At 44.0% G+C, this 15,948-nt stretch overlaps 1 protein-coding gene and 1 long non-coding RNA gene across 4 annotated transcripts in view; one reads left to right on the top strand and one right to left on the bottom strand.

The window, feature by feature from the left end:
- bcas3 (BCAS3 microtubule associated cell migration factor) overlaps positions 1-15,948 on the top strand; it is a 915,794-nt gene that overhangs the window by 888,593 nt on the left and 11,253 nt on the right. The gene's annotated exons all lie outside the window — the stretch shown is intronic.
- Positions 1-15,948, bottom strand: part of LOC132396147 (uncharacterized) — a 32,734-nt gene that overhangs the window by 5,962 nt on the left and 10,824 nt on the right. The window contains exon 2 of the long non-coding RNA XR_009512874.1: positions 64-203. This is a non-coding gene — a long non-coding RNA (uncharacterized LOC132396147). The remainder of the gene's footprint in view (positions 1-63; positions 204-15,948) is intronic.

The raw sequence follows: 15,948 nt of genomic DNA, 5'->3' as shown, positions 1-15,948 counted from the left end.
CACTACCACCCCCACCCAAACTCCTTGGTGTTTGTGGGAACTTGTTAAATTCAAATACCCTACCAGATTTCTTCATGTTACGACAGGAATTGTATTTGAATAGTAATTTGCTAACTCTGCAGCATCTTCAGATGTCCCAAATCATCAAAGGTGCAAGAAGTTGAAACTTTCTTCCTTTCACCTTCCATTTCTTGGTTTCTCTTCTAACAAAAAGAAACACTCTTTCAGCAAATCTAAGCTTTTCTGTTAAAATAAATAGGTTGGAGGTTTATATGACATAATGTGACTATATGTACTGTATTTTACACCTTGGCCCCAGAGGAACTCTCTTTCATTTAGCTGTATACATGTGTATGGTTGAATGACAATGGACTCAAGTTCTAAACCTCCCATCATTTGTGCGTGGAACTGGGTTATAAAGTGGCAGAACAACTGCCTTGGCCAGATATGGGGTCCAGATTCTCTGAAACTGAGGAACCAATTTTCTTGGGCTTGCTTGTAATAAATTTAAAAGCAATCTCTTGCGTTGGATGGGGGTTTCAGTATTTCTTGGCAGACTTGAGATCTCTTCACTGACAACACTAATCATGGGAAGTCTAAGAAGCTAAAATCCAATTGTTGCTGCGTGCAGAATGCTGCCTACGATTTCACCAGCGGCACTGCTGTTACGTAATATTATTAATAGTCTTGTTGCATATGAATGGAACAATATTGGAGGCATTTCTGGACATCCATTTCGGAATTTAAGTGCATCTTTCGTCAAGGTTCTACTTCGCAGGATAGTAGCATAGCAATGATTTGCAGTGTCAGCGATCTGGGTTCAATTCTCACCACAGTCTGTAAGGAGTTTGAATATTTTCTCCTGGAACACGTGGGTTTTCTCCCACCTTTTAAAGAAGTACTGGTTAAGGTTAGTAAGTTGTGGGTATACTATATAGATGTTAGGAACAATACAACACCTGCAGGCTGTCCCCTGCACATCTTCGGACTGTGTTGGTTGTTGACGCAAATGATACACTTCACGAAGACAAGAAAATTCAGGCAGCATCAGTGGAAAGGAATAAGCAGTCGATGTTTTGGGACGCAATCAGGACTATTCACAGTTCTCTTCACCACTGACATATTTCACCATATGTTTCGATGTTTTGAAATACATGTGACAAATAAAGCTAATCTTTAAAATCTTTGTCTTCAGGTTTTCCCACTATAACATTAGTCAGGACCCTGGGTAAGCAGCAACCATCCTAGCCGACTTCACTGCCAACAACTCAATAAAGCAGAGCTGCATTCATCTTGCACCAGATTACCTTCACCCCTCACCCTTGTCCTCACTGATTGAACTACCTTCATTTCTGGTGCAGAAACACTTCAGTCTTAAATAGTTTATCTTTATGTTGAGATCCTTGTCTGCACCACTGTCTAAATTTGTTAGTTACCCCATCCCTACTACCATCCAGAAATTCCTCCAATCCTGGCCTCCCATGCAACCCAGCCTCCTTCCACAGCAAGAAATTGCCTGCCCTGTAGAAAATGTACAGTGGAGACAGTAATCAGACCAGGGGTCTGTTTAAAGCTTGCACACTGCGAGTGGTTGTCCACTTTGTACAACTGGGATAACTGGTCGACTGTGGAATGTACTGGAAGCATAATAAGCACTATAAGACCATATCATAAAAACACAAAATGCCGGCAGAACTCAGCAGGCCAGACAGCATCTATGGGAGGAGGTAGAGACGATGTTTCAGGCCGAAACCCTTCATCAGGAGTGAAGTAACATGGGATGGTGGAGAGGGGATAAGAAATGGGGGGAGGGATGAAGTAGAGAGCTGGGAAGTGATAGGCTGGAGGGAAATGGGCTGGGGGGAAGGTGGAGAATTATGGGAAATAAAAGAGAAAGAAAGGGAGGGCTGGGGGGAGATTATAGTGAGGGGGGAAAAAGAAAGAGGAAGAGTACCAGACTAAAATAATAGATTGGGATGGGGGTAAGGGGGGCAGGGGTATCAACGGAGGTCTGTGAGTTAGATGTTTATGCCAGCAGGCAGGGGGCTACCATATCATATATTTTTGACCACAGAGTAGATCGTATTCAATAATTGCCACAAAAATCTTGCTGTTAAAGAATTTGCGTGTGTGTGTGTGCTTATGTTTATATATATGCATTTGTGTGTGTGTGAGTATGTACGATCCAGAATCCAGTATAGCCCACCCTTCTGCTGAGGCTCTTTCAAATGTCGATCAGGTCGATCAGATTTAGATTTGTATTTATTTATCAGAGTCAGATTTATTGTCACTGTTATGTTATCATACGTGTACAAATCACAGTTCTTCAAGGCTCAGATACAGCATGAAGTCTGGCCATTCAGCCCATTGAGCCCATGCCATTTTCACAGCCCTAGCATTAACTCAGTTCTTTGCAGCTGGGAATTGACCCAAATCCCTCCTAGGAACAAGAAGATCTTTTCTAGCCTGATACACCTAAATCAAGGCATGTCATCATAGGTCTCAACAACAGTAGTCAGACCTTCTAATGTCTCAGCATGAATCTCACAACTTCTCCATCCTCTATAGCCTTTTACAGTAGGTCTCGAGTCAAAACTCTCAGACTAAGTTGTAGGTCACCTTCTTTAGTTTATATGCCTTATCTTCATCTGATAGTGATCTAATGAATTCTTTACAACAATGAAGGTGCTAAATACCTGCAGGATTTTCACTGCAATTAGCTGAAAATGTCTTTTAAATCCTCTTTTGCCAGGGTGCAGTGTGAGAGTTCCACTGTGTTCTCACTGAAGGAGAGTTGGTCAGTCCATGAGCTGGCAATGAAATGAGATGGATTGTAAAAGAGTTTATCTGAAAACTAGCAACCATAAACCAGTGTCACATCAATGAGCAGGGGGTCAGGCCACAGGGGTTGAGTCAGTAGTTAATTATCATTGGTGCTTCATTAACACAAAGCCATTACCTTTACTTGTAGTTGTCCCGCAGTCTCTAGTTCCCCTCAGCTAGGTCCAGCCCCCACACCCCTCGCAGCTAACAAAACAAAGCAGTGCTTAGGAGGGAAATAAAGAGCAGATTATTTTTAACGTGAGAAAAAAATAACTGGAAGATGAAATAACTGCTAAATTATTTTCTGCAGCCGTTATGGGAAGTGTTAAGATGGCAATAATTAAAGGTCACAACCTCCCCGTAGCGACCAGGCAACTTCAAAACCACCTTTGCCGACAAGGCTCTCTGCCATTCACATTCACCACAGTTCACTGGGCCTCAAAGCCGTGCCCACAGAAATAAGGGTTTGTGCTGTGTTTACAGTTATAACCACTTTAGATTAAACCACAAGTTCTGCTGAGAGGGGGACTGTGGTTGGAGAAATTATGTGGAGACTATTTTCCAGGAAGGTGTCATCTTGCAGATTATGGAGTTGGCAGCAGAGTTGGCGGGCTTGGGAGAGGCTGGCTGAGTCACCGTGTACTTGCATTCCTGGCACAGATGTACAGGCACCAAGAGGCCAGTATAACTGCTCTGTGTGTGTTCAAATGTCTGTCCACTGTGAGCAGGCCAAGAGATGCAGGCATGGTCAGCTGGTGGTGTGTTGGTCAAAGTTCAAGTAAGGTTATTATCGAAGTATACATCGCCATTTTCTACCCTAAGATTCATTTTCTTGCAAGCATTCACAGTAAATACAAAGAAACACAATAAAATCAATGAAAACAACTGTACACAAAGACAGGCAAACAAGAAAGACAACAAACTGCAAATACAAAAAGCAAAAAAAAATTAATGAATATTGAGAACATGAGTTGTAGGGTCCTTGAAAGTGAGTCCATAGGTTGTGGAATCAGTTCAGTGTCAAGGTGAGTGAAATTATCCACTCTGGTTCAGGAGCCTGATGGTTGAAGGGTAATAAAAGTTCCTGAATTTGGAAGTGTGGGACCTAAGGCTTCTGTATCTCATACTGGTCAGTAGGTCAGTTAGATTCCAAGCTCAGTCTCTGCACTCTGCTGTCTTAGCCGTTGATCTTCAAGAGGTAGAAGGGCCACATTTTCCGCAGGGGGGTGGAGCTTGGAAAAGTCTTGCTGACTTTGACTGCATTGCTCTTACAGTTAAGTCCCTAACAACTCTTGCTGCTTGTGTTCATGCTCAGAAATTGTCTTCTTAGCTATATAGTTGGTTACAGTGATTTAGGAGAGAAGAGAGTGCAGTGGAAGATGGCACACTCAATACTGAACAGTAAAAATGGGAGTAACTTGAGCCTTTTTGAGAAAGTTAAGAATGATTAATGAATCAATAAAGGCTCCCAGTGAAGTGCAAAGCCATTGCGACAGGCCGTTCAAGAATGATTTAACTGAGGGAAGGCCCGAACTGAATGGTTTCTAATGATTAAACAGTGCAGACTAGAAGTAATAACGAGCAGTTAAAGTTACTGCATGTGTATCTTCAGAATAAGAATTTAAGAAATTAAGAGATTCTGCAGGTTCTGGATGTCCAGGGTAGCACATTATAAGATGCTGGAGGAACTCAGCAGGTCAGGCAGCATCTATGTAAAGGAATAAACAGTCAGTGTTCTCAGCCTGAAATGTTGACTGTTTATTTCTCTCCATAGATGCTGCCTGGCTTGTTGAGTTCCTCCAGCATTTTCTATGTGTTAAAATAATTAAGCTTTGATTCAGATTCAGATTTATTTGTTATATGTACATTGAAACATATTGTACGCAGTGAAAGGTGTCATTTGTGTTCATAACCAACACACCCAAGAATGTGCTGGGTGCAGCAGCCCCAAGTGTTGCCACACATTCTGGTAGCAATATAACATGCACACAATGTTCCACACAACAGCACATTGGCAAGGTAAGACAATGCAATGCCTATTAAAGGCGAGTGTAAGGCTCATTACTACAAAGTGTGACTGAGACATCCTTCCGTAGCTCATCCTATTTCTCCTGTTCCCTTGACTATGTTCCATGAGTGCCTAAGGCGGGCACGTATTGACTCAGCAGTGAGAACCTGTGGTAAAAGAAAGTTTTGCAATCATCTGTGAAGGGAGGGTAGATCAGAGAATTAGGATATCTGTCATGATTTCCAATCCATTAAAATTAATTGTGCATGCCAGCATCTAGGATCATTTCTCTAACTCTCCCACTCGAGCATTGCACCAAATGTTTGGTACAATTTATTTTCTGACTTTTGGTGTTTAATTGACTTGCTTTCACATCTTTGGACTATCCCAAGGGGAAGATTAAAGATTAGCTTTATTTGTCATTCTTCTTCTTCTTTGGTTGTCCGTCGGAATCCAATGACGACGTCCACTCCTTTAACGGTGAGATCTTTGATGACGATATAGTCCTATCCTGGACCCACAGGCTCTATTGCAGGTGGGACATGTATATGTGGTAGTGGTGGTAGTGATGGCAACCATGGCTGCATTTCTCCTGGCTCTCTTCTGCTGTCTTGTGGTTGTTCTTTCCATCTCCAGAATATGAACCCCATCCCTACACAGCTGTCGCCAAGTGTTATGGTCAGCAGCAACATCCTCCAGGTCCTCAGATCTGATCTTACACTTCCTTAAAGCATTCTTCATCTGATCCTTATAGAGTTTCTTCGGCCCTCCAGCTGAGCATCAACCATGATGTAGCTGGCCGTATAACACTCTGCGAGGTAGCCGACATGAGGGCATCCTTATTACGTGCCCCAACCACTGCAACTGACACTGGGTGATCATGGCCTCAATACTTCTGCAGATGGTCTTTACAAGTATTTCAGTGTGAGGCACCCAGGTAACTCCCAGGATGTGCTGAAGGCAGCTTATGTGGAAGCGCTCCAAGGACTTGATGTGACGGCTGTAGGTTACCCAAGCTTCACAGCCATAAAGGAGGGTGGTGACACAGACCGCTTGGTATACGGCGACCTTTGTGGAGGGACGAAGGCTCCTGTTCTGAAAGCCTCTACGCCGAAGTCTCCCAAAGGCAGCTGATGCCTGTTTAATGCAGCTCTGGATGTCGTTGTCAATGCCACTATACTCAGAGAGAATGCTCCCCACATATTTGAAAGATAGCACTACTGACAGCTTTTCTCACCAACAGTGAAGGCAGGTCGGGTGGGTGGGACACCGGTACTCTATTGGCAAACCACTTCTGTCTTGGTGGTATTGACGGTCAGCCCCATCCTGCTGTACGTGCTCACCGCCACAGCAAGGACAGTCTGAGGATCCTCCGGAGTGTGGGCCACAAGAGCACCGTCATCTGCAAACTGCAGCTCCAGGACCCGCTCTCTAAGGAGTTTGGTGGTTGCGTGGAGCCTCCTGATGTTAAAGAGGTTGCCATCTAATCTGACGTCCACTGCCACACCGCTGTTATTCTCAATCTCATTGTGGAGAAGCTTGGTAACACACGAGAGGAAGATGTTGAAGAGCACTGGCGCTAGCACTCGCCCCTGCCTCACCCCTGTGCGTACAAGAAAGGGCTTGGAATCTTGTCCTCCTATGGTCACCCGAGCAGTCATCCCATCATGGAACTGGTGGAGGATGTTAGCAAATTTATTGGGACAGCCAAACCTGAGGAAGAGATCCCGTAAGAGCTCTCTTTGCACAGGGTCGAATGCTTTGGAGAGTTCGACAAAGGCCATAAACAGCTCTTGATGTTGCTCCTGGCACTTTTCCTGAAGCCGCTGGGCTGTGAAGATCATGCTCCTGTTCTTCCTAAATCTACACTGCGATTCAGGCATATTTGTCCTATGTACATTAAAACATACAGTGAAATGCATTGTTCAGTGTCAAATCAAATCAGTGAGGATTGTGCTGGGCAGCCACAAGTGTAGCTATGCTTCCGGTGTCAACATAGCACGCCCACAACTTACAAACCTTAACCAGTATGTCTTTAGACTGTGGGAGGAAACCCAGTCAGTCATGGGGAGAATGTTCAAATTCCTTCCAGATACAGTGAGAATCAAACCCCCCTCTTACAGTCATCGGGTTGTTCAGTTTGGATGGGTTGCACCTGAACTCGAGGGGGAGCAATATCCTTCCTGGTAGGTTTGCTAGCATGGTTCGGGAGGGTTTAAACTAATTTGCAAGGGGGATGGGACCCGGAGCGATAGAGCAGTGAAAGAAGTGCATGGAGTAAAGCCAGATCTAACAAATCGAGAGGCTTTGAGGAAAGAGATGCAGACTAAAGGGTGTAAAGGTAGTAAGGTAGGAGGGCTAAAGTGTGTGTACTTCAATGCAAGAAGCATCAGGAACAAAGGGGATGAACTGAGAGCTTGGATACATACATGGAATTATAATGTAGTGGCCATTACAGAGACTTGGCTGGCACCAGGGCAGGAATGGATTCTCAATATTCCTGGATTTCAGTGCTTTAAAACGGATAGAGAGGGGGGAAAGGGGAGGAGGGATGGCATTACTGGTCAGGGATAATATTACAGCTGCAGAAAGGGTGGGTAATGTAGCAGGATCCTCTTTTGAGTCAGTATGGGTGAAAGTCAGGGACAGGAAGAGATCAGTTACTCTATAGGCCCCCTGGTAGCAGCAGAGATACCGAGGAGCAGATTGGGAGGCAGATTTTGGAAGGGTGCAAAAATAACAGGGTTGTTATCATGGGAGACTTTAACTTCCCTAATATTGATTGGCACTTGATTAGTTCCAAGGGTTTAGACGGGGCAGAGTTTGTTAAGTGCGTCCAGGACGGATTCCTGTCACAGTATGTTGACAGGCCGACTAGGGGGACTGCCATACTAGATCTAGTATTAGTTAACGAACCGGGTCAGGTCATAGATCTCTCAGTGGGTGAGCATCTGGGGGACAGTGATCACCATTCCCTGACCTTTGGCATTATCATGGAAAAGGATAGAATCAAAGAAGACAGGAAAATTTTTAATTGGGGAAGGGCAAATTATGAGGCTATAAGGCTAGAACTTGCGGGTGTGAATTGGGATGATGTTTCTGCAGGGAAATGTACTATGGACATGTGGTCGATGTTTAGGGATCTCTTGCAGGATGTTAGGGATAAATTTGTCCCAGTGAGAAAGATAAAGAATGGTAGGGTGAAGGAACTATGGGTGACAAGTGAAGTGGAAAATCTAGTCAGGTGGAAGAAGGCAGCATACATGAGGTTTAGGAAGCAAGGATCAGATGGGTCTATTGAGGAATATAGGGTAGCAAGAAAGGAGCTTAAGAAGGGGCTGAGGAGAGCAAGAAGGGGGCATGAGAAGGCCTTGGCGAGTAGGGTAAAGGAAAACCCCAAGGCATTCTTCAATTATGTGAAGAACAAAAGGATGACAGGAGTGAAGGTAGGACTGATTAGAGATGAAGGTGAGAAGATGTGCCTGGAGGCTGTGGAAGTGAGCGAGGTCCTCAATGAATACTTCTCTTCGGTATTCACCAATGAGAGGGAACTTGATGACGGTGAGGACAATATGAGTGAGGTCGATGTTCTGGAGCATGTTAATATTAAGGGAGAGGAGGTGTTAGAGTTGTTAAAATACATTAGGACAGATAAGTCCCTGGGTCCTGACGGAATATTCCCCAGGCTGCTCCACGAGGCGAGGGAAGAGATTGCTGAACCTCTGGCTAGAATCTTTATGTCCTCGTTGTCCATGGGAATGGTACCGGAGGATTGGAGGGAGGCGAATGTTGTCCCCTTGTTCAAAAAAGGTAGTAGGGATAGTCCAGGTAATTATAGACCAGTGAGTCTTACATCTGTGGTGGGAAAGCTGTTGGGAAAGATTCTTAGAGATAGGATCTATGGGCATTTAGAGAATCATGTTCTGATCAGGGACAGTCAGTATGGCTTTGTGAAGGGCAGATCATGCCTAACAAGCCTGATAGAGTTCTTTGAGGAGGTGACCAGGCATATAGATGAGGGTAGTGCAGTGGATGTGATCTACATGGATTTTAGTAAGGCATTTGACAAGGTTCCACATGGTAGGCTTATTCAGAAAGTCAGAAGGCATGGGATCCAGGGAAGTTTGGCCAGGTGGATTCAGAATTGGCTTGCCTGCGGAAGGCAGAGGGTTGTGGTGGAGGGAGCACATTCAGATTGGAGGGTTGTGACTAGTGGTGTCCCACAAGGATTTGTTCTGGGACCTCTACTTTTTGTGATTTTTATTAACGACCTGGATGTAGGGGTAGAAGAGTGGGTTGGCAAGTTTGTGGACAACACAAAGGTTGGTGGTGTTGTAGATAGTGTAGAGGATTATCGAAGATTGCAGAGAGACATTGATAGGATGCAGAAGTGGGCTGAGAAGTGGCAGATGGAGTTCAACCCAGAGAAGTGTGAGGTGGTACACTTTGGAAGGACAAACTCCAAGGCAGAGTACAAAGTAAATGGCAGGATACTTGGTAGTGTGGAGGAGCAGAGGGATCTGGGGGTACATGTCCACAGATCCCTGAAAGTTGCCTCACAGGTAGGTAGGGTAGTTAAGAAAGCTTATGGGGTGTTAGCTTTCATAAGTCGAGGGGTAGAGTTTAAGAGTCGCGATGTAATGATGCAGCTGTATAAAACTCTAGTTAGGCCACACTTGGAGCACTGTGTCCAGTTCTGGTCACCTCAGTATAGGAAGGATGTGGAAGCATTGGAAAAGGTACAGAGGAGATTTACCAGGATGCTGCCTGGTTTAGAGAGTATGAATTATGATCAGAGATTAAGGGAGCTAGGGCTTTACTCTTTGGAGAGAAGGAGGATGAGAGGAGACATGACAGAGGTGTACAAGATATTAAGAGGAATAGATAGAATGGACAGCCAGCGCTACTTTCAGGAGTAAGTATTCTTTTCGGTGCCACTGCACCAACTACTACGCCACTGTTTACAGCGTTGAGATATTTTTGAAGTTTATTCACGGCTTTAACACAACAGGCTGAGGTAGTTATAGTCAGGAGACCAGGATAACATTTCCCACTCTTCCTCAGCACAAGTGCCATGGGTTTAATGTTGTACCCAAAGGATCTCTAACAGTAATGCACTCCCTCACCACTGGAAGTATCTGCCTAGTATTTGTGCTCAAGGTTTCACAGTGATATTTGAATTCACCACCTGTTCAAGTTTAAAAAAAAGATACGTAATTTTTTATATTGCCCTTCTGGAAGTTGTGCCTTATGCTGGGCTCTGAATCCCCAGACACTAAACATGAGGCTCTTTCCTGACGTGTGAACCTACACAGATCTGGTAGACTGTCTTGCAGTCAAACCCAGTTGAGTTTTGTCACTGGGCTAGGTGAGTAAACAGGTTCCCAGCAAAAATTTGAGAGGGATAATAAATTAGCCATGATGGAATGATGAAACAGGCTTGATGGGCCAAAAGGCCTAATTTTTCTATGTCTATAAGACCATGAAACAGATTTAGGTCATTCAGTGCTTCATCGTTCCATCATGTCTAATTTATTATCTCTCTCAACCCCAATCTCTGGCTTTCTCTCTGTTACCTTTAATGCCCTTATTGATTAAGTACTTACCAACTTCTGATTTCAATATACCTAATAACTTGGTCTCCACAGATTCACCACCCTCCGGCTAAAGAAATTCCTCTTCATCTCTGTTCTAAAGGGACATTCTTCTATTCCGAGGCTGTGTCCTCGAGTCCTGCTGGAAACATCCTCTCCACACCCACTCTATCTGGAACTGTGTTTTAGGATCCTATGTTCTTATGGACAGTTCAGTAACATTTCATGCATCCCAAAGCATTCTGCATGCCAAAAAAATTGATACCAATGTTATTATTGATAAGCATTATAAAATCAACTATTTGCACAATTCAACAGTTTTAGAACAGAAAAAGGGGTAATTTGGTGTACATCCTCAAAATTACAATAGACCCAGAAAGAGTAAATAGAGAGAGTGTTTATTGTGTCCTCTAATTGGAATTAAGTAACCAGATGATACAAATTTAAAAGAGACATCAAAAGAACTGAATAGAAAAGAGGAAATATATCTTCACTCAGCAAGTTTTGATGAGGAACGTGCTGCTGAAAGGAGTAGAGCTGAATTTAATAGTATCTTCAAAAGGAAATTGGATAAATACATGAAATATAAGAGTTTGCCGGCTGTGATGAAAGAGCAGAGGCAAGTGTGATTAGTTGGAAAGCAAACTGCTACATTCTAGCTGCAGGATTGTCAGCTTTCTCCCCAGTCTGACCATGTGTCCAGCACAGAGCAACCACTAAATGCAGGGTCTCCTGCTCTGCATGACTCAGTTGTATCAGCTGACGCCTGGTTCTATTTATTTGATGATGCCATGCAGCTTAAAGTGACCTTAGCAGAATGAAAAACATGAGAGATTCTGCTGATGCTGGAAATCTAGAGCAACACGCACAAAGTGCTGGAGAAACTCAGTAAGTCAGACAAGCATCAATGGAGAGGAATGAACAGTTGATGTTTCTGGCCAAGACCCTTCATCAGGACTGAAGAGGGTGGTGGGAAGAAGCCAGAACAAGAAGGTGGGAAGAGGGAGAAGGAGTACAAGCCAGCAAGTGATAGGTGAGACCAAGCGAGGGGGAAGGTAGGTGGGTGGGAGAAGGGGATGAAATATAAAGCTGGAAGGTGATGGGTAGAAAAAGTAAAGGGTTAAGTCAAACTTGCTCAAGTCAATTTTTTTGCCATTTGAAATAAAGGTTTGGACTTACCACTGATTGTGTAGGATATACCTTCAACAAGTATCCAAATACTCAAGTCTCAACACAGCCATTCGGCTTACAAAATTGTGCCAAACTAACTAACCCTCCATTCTCTGCACATTGAAAGTTCAAAGTAAATTTATTATCCAAGTATGTATATGTCACCATAAACTACCCTGAGATTCATTTTCTTGCGGGCATTCGCAGTAGAACAAATACAACAGTATCAGTGAAAAAGCACACACAAAGAAAGACTGACAAATAATCAATGTATCTATCTAAGAGCCTCTTAAACATCTTTATTGTATCTACCTCCACCACCACCCCTGGCAGGGCATTCCAGACACCCATACACTCTCTGACCCACACATCTCCTTTGAACTTTCTTCTTCCCACCTTAAATGCATGTCCTCTGGAATTAGAGATTTCATCCAAGATTCACCCTATATGGCTGCACCCAATGACCGCACTACAGAAGCAACTGCCACTCTTTATGAAGTCTCAAGTGAGATTATTAATTTTCTTTCCAGTTATTGCAGTGTGTTTTTAATGACACTCCTTCAAAGAGTCATAGAGTGCTATAGCACAGAAACAAGCCCTTTGGCCCATCTAGTCCATGCCATGGGTGGCTGGGTGGAGATTTGTCTCCACCAAATGAGGTGTAACTCTCTCCTTCCCTCCGCTAGCCTGCAGGTGACCCTCCCCCCCCCCCGGACAATTAGGGTCACGTGAAGCCAACGGAGCAGGTGGATAGTTATACGAGCAGCTGGAGCATATCAAAAGACCACTGACGCCAGGCAAACAATCTCTGAAGAGTATTGATAATGGCTGGGGTCACTCATCTTGTAAAGACACTGCCCAGAAGAAGGCAATGGCAAAGCATTTCTGTAGAACAATTTGCCAAGAACAATCATGGCTATGAGACCATGATCGCCCACGTTATAATGATGATGATGAGGCCATGCCAAATTATTATTCTACCTGGTCCCATCGGCCCACACTGGAACCACAGCTCTCCATACCCCGCCCATCCATGTACTGTACTTAATCTAAACTTTCTCTTCAATGTTGCAATTGAACCCACATCCACCATTTTCACTGACAGCTCATTCCGCACTCACACCACCCTCTTGAGTGAAGAAGTTCGTGTCACTTTTTACTCTTAACCTATGACCTCTAGTTCTAGTCTTACCCAACATGACTGGAAAAGGCCTGTTTCCATTTACCTCATTTCCAATCTCAAGAATGTAAGATTCTTGCAAGAGTTTTGCCAGCTTTTCAGAGGTACATGGATAATGTTAAGGCCAATGGCCTCACCCACTCCACAGTGATAAATACATTAATTGGCCAATTTAGTAGGTACAGCTGTATATTAACGTAAATATCTGATCAGCCAATCATGTGCCGACATGGTCAAGAGTATCACTTGTTATTCAGACCAAACATCAGAATAGGGAAGAAATGTGATCTAAGTGACCTTGACTATGGAATGATTGGTGGTGACAGATGGGGTGGATTGAATATTTCATGCACAACAGTCGCTAGAGTTTAGAGAAAATGTTGCGAAAAACAAAAAAAAATCCAATATACAGCAGTTGTGTGGGCACGAACGCCTTGTTAATGAGAGAGGTCAGAGGAGAATGGGCAGACAGGTTTAAACTGACAGGAAGGTGACAGCAGCTCAAGTAACCGCACATTTCAATGGTGACGTGTAGAAGAGCATCTCTGAATGCACAACACATCAAACCTTGAAGCTGATGGGCTACAGCAGCAGAAGATCACCCCAGCTTCCAATGTTGAACTGAAAAAAGTGGCCTCAGAGTGCAGATTCAATCTCATTGTGTTATCAGTAGTGAGAGAAACTCGGATTCCCAACACCACCTCCCCTCGGAGACCTGATGAATAAGAGGCTGCTGGAGGAGGGAACTTAAAAAGATTCCCTTAACCACAGACTGCAGATTCAGAGGCCGGATGCTGTGGGAAACAGCTCTGAATTTGACCGTAGCTTTAGATTGGATGCTGTACATTAAATGCCCAGACAGGAGACGTCTAACTAGATACAGCTGCTTCCAGCTTCAGATGAAGATGAAACAACCGACAGGATAAATCATGTAATCGTGTGGGATAGTTCACTCTTGTCAACACAGAATCAAATTAACTTTCTGAATCCAGCACGAAAATAGAACATACAACGTTACAGCGAAGTACGGACCCTTTAGCTCTTGATGTTGTGCCGACCTTTTAACCGACTCTACATAGTCCCTCACGCATAGTCCTCCATTTTTCTATTATCCATGTGCCTACCTAAGATTCTCTTAAATATATCTGCCTGTACCACCACACCTGCAGCACGTTCCCATCTCTGTGTGAGAACACTTACCTCTGACATTCCCCCCCTCCCATACTTTTCTCCAATCATCTTAACATTACTTTAATGGAGGGGATGGTCACTGAACTACAGAATGAATTTATGGTCAAAACTCTGGAGGTCCACAAACCCACAAGGTTCTTTCTCTGATATTTCCTAAATGCTGTCTGTCCTACTTGGCCCCAAGGTTGGGTGTTCTGTCCCACCTCACCAACGTGCCCGGGTCCTTTCCAGGTGCCCATTCAAGCTCTTGCAGAACAGTAAATACACTCAATGGCCACTTCATAATAAAATCGCCACTGAGTGATTTTTTCCTTTTTTTTCTCTTTGCTTTTCACAACATTCTCTAACCTCTAGAGACTGTTGTGTGTGAAATTCCTAGGAGATCAGCAGTTTCTGAGATACTCGAAGCACACAGTCTGGTACCAACAATCATTCCACAGTCAAAGTCATTTAGATCACATTCTGATGTTTGATCTGAACAACAACTGAATCTTTTGACCATGTCTGCATGCTTTAATGCATTGAGTTGCTGCCACGTGATTGGCTGATTAAATATTTGCATTATCGAGTAGGTGTACCTAATGGTCACTGAGTATAAAGTTGAAAGGAAATAAATGCACTGAACTACAGGGAAAGATGAGAAAAATAGGCCCTATTGGATACACAAAATACACTGCAGATGCTGGGGTTAAAGCAACATGCACAACAGGCTGGAGGAACTCAGCAGGTCGGGCAGCATCTGTGGAAATGAGCAGTCAACATTTCGGGCCAAGACCCTTCGTCAGGACTGAAGGGTCTCGGCCCGAAACATTGACTGCTCGTTTCCATGGATGCTGCCTGACCTGCTGAGTTCCTCCAGCATGTTGTGCATGTTCCCTATTGGATAGTTCTTTCCAATAGCTAACACAGAAGCAATGTGTTGAATGGTCTCCCAGTGTGCTGTTTCATTGAGTGTGTGCGCATCTCAGTCCCTGTCCGTTAAAAGCAACCCACCTTCCTCACTCAAGTTACCCATTATCTATTTTTTAAATTTAATTTAATTTAGACACACAGCACAGTAACAGGCCTTTACAGCCCAATAAGCCCGTGCCATCCAATTACGCCCATGTGACAAATTAACCTACTAACCGATGTGTCTTTGGAATGCGGGAGGAAACCGATGCCCTCAGAGGAAACGCACCAGTTGTGGGGAGAACATACAAACTCCTTACAGACAGCGGTGAAAATTGAACCCTGGTCACTTGTGCTGTGAAGTGGTGTGTTATCTGTTATGCTATGATGCCTTGTTACCTCTGGAATAATGAGGTAGTTTTCATGGGTTCATGGACCATTCAGAAATCTGATGGCAGAGGGGAAGAAGCTGTTTCACAATTGGGTGAGTCTGTAGGCTGCTGTACCTCCTTTCCAATGGCCACAACTTGTGCCATCGATCAACTTACAACTAATTTCCAAAATGGAAAGTTCAGGCCGAACCCCGTAATGCTCATGGTTGGTGGCTGAACAATACTAATGGGATATATAGATCCTGTGCCTGCCCCTCCCTTTTCTCCAGCCCAGGAAACAATGCCTGAGTTTCAAGGAACATCAAGCAAACAGTCTGTCTAGTAATCAAAAGCAAACTTGAATCATGTTCTTGCAGATGTTGTCTATTACTGAGAGCTTTTTGGCCAAGGCGGTGAGTAGGGAGTAAGGCGTGGCCCAGTGTCATTTTCACTCGTGTTCTTTAACAGTTTCTTTGTTCCAGCTTTGAGCAGAGAAGTTGCTTCCAGAATCCAATGACTCAATGGATAACCACACAGTCCAGTGTGCAACTCAATCTCTGGTCTCTTCTTAGTTTGCTGATCTGCTCTAGTGACACACCCTGATTAGTTACCCTAAGTTTGGGAGAGAAGCATGAGAAGTCAGTCAGAGTTGCTGTCCTGGTCAAGACAATATCCAAGTTTCTTGCTAGACTCCCAAGTGACATCCATTCTCACGCCATT

The sequence above is a fragment of the Hypanus sabinus genome, chromosome 6 (genome assembly GCF_030144855.1).
Source record: "Hypanus sabinus isolate sHypSab1 chromosome 6, sHypSab1.hap1, whole genome shotgun sequence".
Classification (NCBI taxonomy): domain Eukaryota; kingdom Metazoa; phylum Chordata; class Chondrichthyes; order Myliobatiformes; family Dasyatidae; genus Hypanus; species Hypanus sabinus.
This window is presented reverse-complemented; position numbering and strand designations above follow the sequence as displayed.